The sequence below is a fragment of the Neofelis nebulosa genome, chromosome 1, assembly GCF_028018385.1.
Source record: "Neofelis nebulosa isolate mNeoNeb1 chromosome 1, mNeoNeb1.pri, whole genome shotgun sequence".
Lineage (NCBI taxonomy): Eukaryota > Metazoa > Chordata > Mammalia > Carnivora > Felidae > Neofelis > Neofelis nebulosa.
Window position 1 is genome coordinate 158,936,740 of NC_080782.1, and position 10,805 is coordinate 158,947,544.

Here is a 10,805-nt window from a genome sequence, read left to right on the forward strand (position 1 = left end):
GGGGCTCGAACTCATGAACCGCAAGGTCATGACTTGCACTGAAGTCCGACGCTTAAGTGACCGAGCCAGCCAGGCGCCCCTGTGCTATTGTCTTATTGTTCAGGATGGGAATGGGAAACACATGCCTGTCTAGTTCCAGGTGCCAGGATGAGCATGAAAACATTTTCTGCATCAAACTTGTGACCTGGGTGGACATAAGAGATTGCACAGCACAGAAGAGCAGGAAAGGGGACAGGGAGCCGCTCCTGCTGAGCTGAGCTCCTGCAAAGTGCCAGGCCCGGCGCTGAGAGTTCCTCACACCTACTTATGCCATTCGGGCCTCACAGAGCTCCTCAAAGCCAAGCATCGCTGTCCCCATTTTGGAGATCAGAAAACTGAGGCTCGACATCAGCCACCTCTCGCTGGTTTCGAGCCATCTGGGTGTGGTACGTCACCTGATCTGTAAACTGAGGCTAAGCCTGGCACCCCCACCTCGTGGGACTGTGGGGGCCAAAGCACCACAACAGTCGTGGAAGGGGTTCTGCAGATCACACAGCCCACTGCAGATGCCACCCTCACTGCAGCCACGACCCGGAAGCTGTTTCTTGGTCTTCCCCAGCTTGCAGCTCCAGTGGGCACAGCCGCTCACTGTGGTTTCTAATTCCTTCTTGACTCAGGGGCTCTGGCGCCCCAGCTGCTTGCTGAGGGTTTTCTTTATCACAGTCCCACCTGGGACCTGGCCATGGTGCTGGAACCTCCTGCACCCACCCTCCGCAGCCCCGCGAGAGTGCTCTTGGGGTTTGTAATCTTCCCCGACCAGCAGGGACTTAGCACCACAGCCTATTATGGTGGGAAATGCCAGCTCCTCACTTTTGAAGACTGGACAATACCCACTCTGGAAGGGGTTTCACAGACGGGCGGGGGGAGGTACGACTGGAGCTACCCTTGGAGCGTGGTGGGGGAGGAGTCCACCTCCACAAATCCGCTTGGCCTGGACGCAGGCCAGGGGACTAGGGCAGGGAAGCTGAGCACAGGGACAGAGGGATGCCCAAGTCCCCACAGACACCCACCCAAGTCCTTGTCTGTTCACGGGCACATTCCTGAGAGCCGGCATGGGGGCCGGCACATGGTGAGTAAACTTGAGACAAAAGAGGCACAGAAGAAGGAAGACTTGATCTTTGGACCTGGGCCATGTGACTAAGGTCAGTCTTCACCTGCTGATGGGCAGGGTCCTCTGTCAGTTTACCCAGAATCCTTCACTTATCACTTGCCGACAGATCGGTTCCCAGACTTAATTTTAAGCCTGCCACATTGTGTCTCTACAACTTACTAATTTGCTTGGCAAGTACATTTTTGTTGCCGCTGCTGAGGTAAGGTTTGTTCTGGGACGGCGGAGCCTTCTCATCCTGCGTGTTTCCTGTGTCTCACGTACTCTGTTCACATCCCACTCCCGATGGCAGGCCTGGAGTGTGGGCATCGCAGGGACAGGATCAAGAGTCTCTGCAATCTGCGGGCACCCCGACTACAAATCTGTCTTTAAGTTTGTTTGTTTTTGAGAGAGAGAGAGAGAGAAAGAGAGAGAGAGAGAGAGAGAGAGAGAGAGAGAGAGAGGAAGAGAGAGCATGTACAAGCAGGGAAGGGGCAGAGAGAGAATCCCAAGCAGGCTCCCTCCTGTCAACGTGGAGCCCGATGTGGGGCTTGAACTCACTTACTCTGAGATCATGACCTGAGCCAAAACCAAGAGTCGGATGCTCAACCGACTGAGCCATCCAGGTGCCCCTAGAAATCTGTCTTATGCCTGTGGGCTGAGAGGTGTATAGGGGTGCTAGGGAAACTGAAGCATCGTCACAGGGAGGTTTAACGAAGGGACAAGTTTCAGAGATGTGAGTGAAGTAAAGGAAGCCAGCAGGGCTGATGCGGCACCCAGAGTTGAGCAGCAGTGGGCAGCCAGCCATGTGCATATGTATAAGTACGTGTGTGCACGTGTGCAGGTGGTGTTTGTGTGTGCCTGTGTGGCATTAATGGAATCCAGTGAGCACTGTGGCTCTAAGAGAAGGCTTCACAGCATGACCTGTGTGCATAGGGAGGGGAGCAAAGCTCCAGACCAGCAGGAAGGGAGCCTGGGACAAATACCCCAGCCCCTCCCTCCTCTGTCCTTCCAGTCTCCTGCCGGGGCCTCCACGGGCTGAAAGAACTCAGCCAAGAGCACAGGGGAGCCTGGCTGATTCCATCTGTGGAAATGAACCTCCCGGAGGTCGACTCCCAGCTCCATGTTGGGGTTGAGCAGAAATGTCATTTATAAAATGGCCACAGTAAGAGTATAGACCTTAATGAGTGTTGCAGGGAATAAATGAGGTATTGGCTGTAACATGCTCGTAATGGCGCCTGGCCCCCATGAACACTCCTATCAGTGGTCTTTCCCATTATTATAACTCTTTATACCCTCATAGAAAGTATCCAGTACAGACGTTTTTGTGGTAAAATACACATGACATAAAATTTACCGTTTTAACCGTTCTTTAAGCGTCCAGTTCAGTGACAAGCCCATTCACACTGTTGTGCAACTGTCCCCACCATCCTTCTCCAAAGCCTTTTCATCTTCTCCAACTGGAACTGTCCCTCCTGAATACTAACTCCCCATCCCATCCCCCAGGCCCTGACACCCACCCTCCTACTTTCTGTCTCTAGGAATCTGACTTCTCTAGGGACCTCATGTAAGTGGGATCACATGGTGTTTGTCCTTTTGTTACTGGCTTATTTCACTGCATAGTGTCCTCAAGATTTGTCCGTGTTGTAGCGTGTATAAGAATTTCCTTTTTAAGGCAAAATAATATTCCATTGTATGGGTATTCTACATTTTATGTATCCATTCATCACTAGGAAAAAAATGTTGATGGTCACTTGGGTTGTTTCTGCCTCTTGGCTATTGTGAGAATTACTACTATAAACATAGGTGTGCAAATACCTGCTTGAGACCCACTTTTCATTCTTTTCAGTAAATACTCTGAAGTGGGATTGCTGGATCACATGGTAATTCTATTTTTAATTTTTTGAGGAACCACCGTACTGTTTTTCATAGTAACTGCAGCGTTTTGCATTCCCACCAGCAGGACATATGGGTCCCAATTTGTCTACATCATCACCAACACTTGTTATTTTTTGTTTGTTTGTTTGTTTGTGGCTTTTTTTGGATGATAGCCATCTAATGGATGTGAGGCTCCAGCACAGACTTTTGTACATAGTAAAAATGGATGGATGGATGGATGGATGGATGGATAGATGGATAGATGGATGGATCGATGGCAGGTGGATGGATGGATGGATGGATGGATGGATGAATGGGTGGATGGTTGGATGGATGCTAGGTGGATGGATGGATGGATGGATGGATGCTAGGTGGATGGATGGATGGATGGATGGGTGGATGGGTGGATGGGTAGATGGATGGATGGATGGGTGGATGGATGGGTAGATGGTAGGTGGATGGATGGATGGATGGATGGATGGATAGTTGGATGGATGGATAGGTGGATGGATGGATGGATGGATGGATGGATGGATGGATCGATGGGTGGGTGGGTGGATGGATGGATGGATGGATGGATGGATGGATGGATGGATTGACCGACTGACGGATGGATGGATAGATGGATGGATGGATGGGTGGATGGATGGGTGGATGGATGGGTAGATGGTAGGTGGATGGATGGATGGATGGATGGATGGATAGATGGATGGATGGTTGGATGGATGGATAGGTGGATGGATGGATGGATGGATGGATCGATGAGTGGGTGGATGGATGGATGGATGGATGGATGGATGGATGGATCGACCGACTGACGGATGGATGGATAGATGGATGGATGGATGGGTAGATGGATGGATGGATGGGTGGATGGATGGGTAGATGGTAGGTGGATGGATGGATGGATGGATGGATAGATGGATGGATGGATGGATGGTTGGATGGATGGATAGGTGGATGGATGGATGGATGGATGGATGGATCGATGGATCGATGGATCGATGGGTGGGTGGATGGATGGATGGATGGATGGATCGATGGATCGACCGACTGATGGATGGATGGATAGATGGATGGACGGATGGGTGGATGGATGGATGGATGGATGGATGGATGGATAGATGGATGGATGGTTGGATGGATGGATAGGTGGATGGATGGATGGATGGATGGATCGATGAGTGGGTGGATGGATGGATGGATGGATGGATGGATGGATCGACCGACTGACGGATGGATGGATAGATGGATGGATGGATGGGTAGATGGATGGATGGATGGGTGGATGGATGGGTAGATGGTAGGTGGATGGATGGATGGATGGATGGATAGATGGATGGATGGATGGATGGTTGGATGGATGGATAGGTGGATGGATGGATGGATGGATGGATGGATGGATGGATCGATGGATCGATGGATCGATGGGTGGATGGATGGATGGATGGATGGATGGATGGATGGATGGATCGACCGACTGATGGATGGATGGATAGATGGATGGACGGATGGGTGGATGGATGGATGGATGGGGCAGATGTTCATTAGTGTAAGAGTCCTGTTGGTAACACTTGGCTACCAGTTAGCTAGAGTGTCTCTATGGATTAGAAAACAGTATAATACTTCTTTTAAAGTGCTCTGTAAGAGTTTCCCTTCTTTCTCCATTTGTCCTACTAACAGAATTCTGATGCAAGGAAGCTATCTAAAAAGCCACAGCATCTGTGACTGTAGATGAACCGACTTAGCAACGCAGATGCATGGCGTCGAGACTGAATTGGTGGGTGTGCTTTGGTGTGGCTGTTAGAATGTACCCCACCTAGTTACAGTGCTAGAAATAAATATGATGTTTCCCCTACAGAGAAAGCTTCATTCTTAAACCATCCCTGGGAAAGAAGTGTGGTGCTTCTGTCCAGGATGCCTCCTGTGACCTCGAGGTCTGCGTTTTGCACACAGAATCCTCTTAAATCAGCCCTTCCCTGTGTCCCCTCTCTTGGCCTCCTGCCCAGCTTTGAAACAACAGACAAGGATGGCCCACAAGAGCACAGGAGAAATTAGGGGGTGTAGTGGGAAGTTAGGGGCCCCTATGTTTGACTTCCAGTCACCTTCCTTCCTAGTTGTGTGCTTTGGGCAAGCTGATTTCGGTTTCTTTGTGCACCATCAGTCGCGTCTAGTGCAGGGTAAGAACAATGGAACTCATCTTGCAGGTTTGCTTGAAAACAGTATGAGGTGATCCTAGGTGGTCCCCCCAAAGGTGAGTTAAATGCAGCAGTGCACTAAGGTAGGATGCAGGAAACCTGGAATGTAATGTGGTCTTGCCTCGATTTCCCCATCTTGCACACACTTTTGTTTCTTGGCCCGTGTTACAGCCTTCCACACTTACCTCTCTCACTCAGGATCTCATTTGATTGTCCCAAGAAATGGTCACCTCTGATTTAAAAATGAGGGCATGGAGGCACAGAGAGGTCTAGTGACTCACCAGAATCACACAGCAAGGCAGTAAGTAAAAAGAGCAGATGAAACAAAGCCAGGGCAGCATGGGGCATGAAGGTATAAGGCGTCGGAGACGGCTGGGGGCCAGTGTGGTGATCTGTCTCCTTGTTTGACCACCTCCCGTTAGAACATCCCCAGTCCTGAGAGCGGAAGACAGGCCTTCTTACTCCTGTCTCTGCCCCAGAGTCACCTGCCAGGTGGGAGTCAGACACACCTGGGTTTCCTCCTTTCCCTGCCAGGCATCAGCCCTGTGACCTTGGGCATTTAGTTCACCAGCTCAACTTCCTCATCTATAAAAGGACCCGACCTTGAATTCTGATGAAAGTCCTCCTTAATAACTCATTAAGAGTTATTGTTGGTGATTACAAAAGTAATGCCTGATCACCACCGTTTCAGATTTAGAGAGTCCGGGAGAGCAGAAAGAAGAAAATAAACCTTGCAGGGCTCCACTGAGGCGAAGCAAAGGCCCTTCCAGTCTGTTTTCTATGCATTTCTAGGTTTTTCAGAGTCGAAAACACTTGGTAGAGTGCTGGTAAATGACAGGGACGGGAGGGAGCTGTGTTCCCCAAGAATTCTGTAGGGCTGGATAATATTCCACTGTGGGCATAGCCCATATTTTCTTGATCTGTTCATCCATCGAGGGACACTTAGGTTGTTTCCATGGCTTGGCTCTTGTGAATGTTTTTCAGCCATAAAAAGGAGGCAGTCCTGCCATTTGCAACAACATGGATGAACCTGGAGGGGATTATGCTAAGGGAAATAAGCCAGACAGAGAAAGATGGCATCACTTATATGTGGAATCTAAAACAAGTGTCAGACTCAGAAGCGGAGAGCAGGATGGCCGTTGCCAGGGGCTGTGGGTCGCGTGGGAGGAGGGGGTGGTGTTGGTCAGAGAGCACGGACTTTCCGCTGTAAGATGCGTAGGTGCTGAGGATCTGACGTACAACATGATGACTGTAGTTAAGAAGACAGTAGGGTGGGGCGCCCGGGTGGCTCAGTCAGTTAAGTGTCTGACTCTTGGTTTCGGCTCAGGTCATGATCTCTCGGTTTCATGAGGGTTTGGTGAGTTCGAGCCCCGAGTCGGGCTCTGCAATGGCAGCATGGAGTCTGCTTGGGATTCTCTCTCTCTCCCTGTCTGCTCCTTCCCTACTTGTGCTGTCTCTGTCTCTCTCAAAAATAAATAAACTTTAAAAAAAAAAGAAGACCATATTATATACTTGAAAGTTGTTAAGAGAGTAGATGTTAAGTGTTCTCAACACACAGAAACAAACAGGTAATATGAAGTGATGGATGTGTTAATTAACCTGAGTATGGCAGATATTTCACGGTGTATGCATGCATCACATCATCACGTTGTGCGATGAATTATGCTTCTGGAAAGCTGGGGAAAAACAGAATTCTTTAGGATTGTTTTTGCCCTCAGTGCCAATTACTTGCAGGGAAGGGGGCCTTCCCGGGTAGGGGGAGGCTTTGACGCTGGGCAGAGGGAAGGATACCCTTCCTAGTTCATGGTCAGCCTAGCTGCCTCAACTGCAGGGGGGACAGCCAGCTGAGTGAGGGCAGAGAGGTCTGGGGAGGGGGGTTCCCTAAGGGCAGCAGGTAGGACTCCTAAGTGGCCCCTACAGGCTTTGAGAAAGGAAGCCTGTGAGACCCCCCTGAGCAGAGGGTGGGGGGCCACCCACTCTAGGGCTGGGGGACAGGAAAACTGAAGGGCAGGGTTGGCAGGGGCTCACTTTTGCACTTGGAGAGAGACAGCCCTGGAGGCAGGTGGTGAAGAATGGCCAGTGCTGGTGGCCCACAGATCTGGTCTGGATCTGTGCCCTGAGTCACCTTGGATAAGCCCCAGAGCTCACTGAGCCTCAGTTTCCTCAACTGTAGTGGGGGATGAGGAATCCGACCTCACCAGGCTGTTGGAGAATCTGAGGTGCTGGCCACGAAGTCCCATGTGAGGTGCTTGGCTCAGAGGGGCTGTTACTCTGGGGTGAGGCTCGTGTGACCCCCGCCCCGGGATGTCCCCACTGAGGAAGTTGGGGGTGCTTGGCACATGCCTCACGATAGAGGTCACATTTCTGAGTCGTGAGCCCTCGTGTCCACCTGTGAACCTCTCACAGGGACTGCATCAAATGGCCTCCTCCCCTCTAAGAAGGGGTAAGATGTCATTTTCTCCAGGAAGCTTTCTCACTCCCCACCTGACTCTCCACCTTACACTGGGCCAGGGGCCTCCTCCCACCCAGTAGCTTCCTGTGACACAGGGTTGATTCCGGTCTGTTTTGTCACCTGACCCCACCCGATCTCTTCCCAGTGCCACCTGCAGACAGCACGTGGCTCCTGAGTGCAGGAATGATCAGATGCACTATTTTTTTTAATTTTTAATATTTGAGAGAGAGAGAGAGAGCAAGCAGGGGAGAGGGGAAGAGACAGAGAGAATCCCAAGCAGACTCCTCGCTCAGCACAGAGCCTGATGTGGGGTTCAATCCTGCAACCCTGGGATCATGACCTGAACTGAAATCAAGAGTCAGATGCTCAACTGACTGAGCCACCCAGGCGCCCCTCAGATGCACTATTTTCATGTCAATGTGTTTTTAGTATCAAAGAAGATAAAAACACTACAGAAAGTTTGGGAAATAATGTCTAAGGAAAAAAAAAAAAAGACCCATCCACCTCCCCAGAGCACAGCTATTACCACTCTGGTGTATTTCCTCCTAGTGAATTTTTTCCTCAGCATGCTTTTTATTTCCCAGTAGCAGAAAATTCGGGGCTCTGCTTTAATAATAACACCCAGTCTGTGGGTGTTAACTCTCGGCCAGGTGTGGGCTTAATACTTTGGGGGTAGTAGTTAGTCTTCACCCCATTTTGTGGCCAAGGAGCTTAGGCGTGGACAGTTGTCATGACTTGTCCAGGGTCGCGTGGAAACAAATGGACACAGCCAGCTGGCGTCAGGGCCAGAATTGAGAGCCAGATGGCTGTGCCAGGATCTTGGCTCTGTAGGCCACGGGGCCACACTCACTGCCAGAACATGGATATTTTCCCGGGTGCCCAGAGCATCAAGCACAGGACTCCCAGTGGCTACAGAACATTCCAGCAGGCCAACACCATCTGGGTGCTGGGCCCCATGACATACTGGGTGCCGAATTTGCTTCTGACCCTGGGCTGAGGGCCTTCCTGTGCCACGCCTGCCTCGGTTGGCAAGTTCAGCTCGAACCATGGAATTGCTGTTTGAATGTTTTATTTTACAAGGATGCAAGGTTTGTGCTTTTGGGGGGAAAAAAGCCCTCGCATAGGCCATGATAGGTAGGAGGAACAGAGAAGAAATTAACTTTTAACGTCCAGATAAGCTTGCTGACCCCAGGACTAAATTACAGAGATCCTCTGTGGGAGGGAGCAGCAGAAATTGTTAGAATTAGAGAAAACAGACAGGTCACTTGGGCCCTCTGGGTCTAGGGTTCCCCTTTCTACTGACTGGGGTTCACTCCTACCAACCTCACCGCCAGCCTTGTGCTAAAGCTTGAAGAGCTGGCCTGCTGTGAGGGGTGAAACACGTAGCTGGCTGACAGGGCAGTCCTCGATTCCCGGGTGCCTGTCTCGGGCATGTAAGCTGGGAGAGTGGGGCTGTCCCCGCAGGCCGGGGCACGAAAGAATAGGTGGTCGGCCACTAGGGGGCTCACCTAAGGGTAGAAGCTGGACCTTCATGGCCTTGCTAGGACACCGTATCACCAAATACATTCAGCAAACAGAACATCACTCCCTACTGCTGCCACACAAGGCTGTGTGACCTTGACCTTCTTCATGCCCTCTCTGGACTTCAGCATTCCCACCTGTAAAAGGGGCCTGGAGCTCCCCACCGGGTTGGGATGCCAGACACCAGCCCGTGCCTGGCAGGTCACCTCTCTGAACCTCAGTCTCCTTATTTGTAAGATGGGGCCCCACCTGGTGACCGCCTCGACGTAGTCACGATAACCTCAGGGCCTGAATCTGGGTACTTGTAAAGAGGCCACTGCCTAGCGTGGCTTCGTCCCAGGGGTCCTGGTCATTCTCCAGCCATGACGTCTGAGGCCCTAAGGACCCCGTGGCCAAGTTGGAAGTAGGCTCCTAAGTCACGTCTGTAGCTTGGCCCTGAAGTCAGCTTGAGCGAGGGGAGTGCCCGGCCCAGGAGGGGAAGCCGGTACCCTCCCTGCAGGAGACGGGGCCAGGTGCGGTGTTTCCCGTCTGCCAGACAGGAAGTCAAGGGAGGGTTCACACAGAAAGCTCCTTCTCCCAGCCTTAGACTGGGGAGGCGGGATCCAACCTGCCAGTGCCCCTTCCACCGGTCCTGTTCTTGCAGGAGGCCGCCCTTCGTGAGCATGGCTCCTCGTGCTGCTGTAGGCGCTCCACGTGGGTTGGCAAAGTGGATTTTGTAAAATCCCACTTGTGTGCCATGAGCGAGCATTTCCCATCCTAATGAAGGGAGACACGGGTTCATTTGCATCCTCTGGATCTTCCTCTAAGAAAACCCATCAGGAATTCTGCAGGGTCCCCCTGAGAGGCCGACAAATCTCTACAGCACCAAGAGGAGGCTGCCTTTGAAGTTCTTGCCATCCTGGCCCATGATCTGCAGCCACTGAGGCTCGGGGGGTGGGGAGGGGGGTGCCCTCCAACTACAGGTCAGGGTGGGCCTCAGGGGCAGGGGTCCCGTCTGCAGCAGCCCTCAGGATCCCCCTCAGTGATCCCTGCGTGTCTCTGCCTGGTTCTGGGCTGGGTCTGGAGCCCTGTGTCACCCCCACCCGGACCCCGAATGTGGCTGTTGGCTCTGCTCTGTGGTCTTTCCTGCCTGGGACTCCCCTCACAGCTGCGCTGCAACTTCCGGCTCTTCTAGGTTGGGCTCTCCAGCCCCCTGCTCCTCACAGGGTGGGGCCTAGAGCTGACCACAGGCTGCAGGGTGGGGTGGGGAGTGTGAAGGGCGGGGACAAGGTGCTTTGCTCCTTCCCTCCCAGAGAGAGTCTTGGCCAGGACATTGATGCACACTCCAAGAAGAGGAGTGTTCCCCCGAGGCTTGCCTTTTGCACTGTGGTGTGTGAGGGGGTTGGAAATGCACAGTCATCCAGTGGGGAGGGAAGCGAGGAGCCTTGGTAGGCTGCTCGCACGGCCCTCCCCCCGGCCGTCCCCTCGGAGGTGGGGCTGTGTGAGGGCTGGATGGTGCCAGTGAGCAGAGCGTGTAACGCCTCAAGGACAGCAGGCCTGATCCGGAGGTGCCGACCCGGCCCGGAGAGCAAGGCTCCCAACCTTTCATGCCTTCCAACGATGATATTCCTGTGTTATCTTTCACACACCC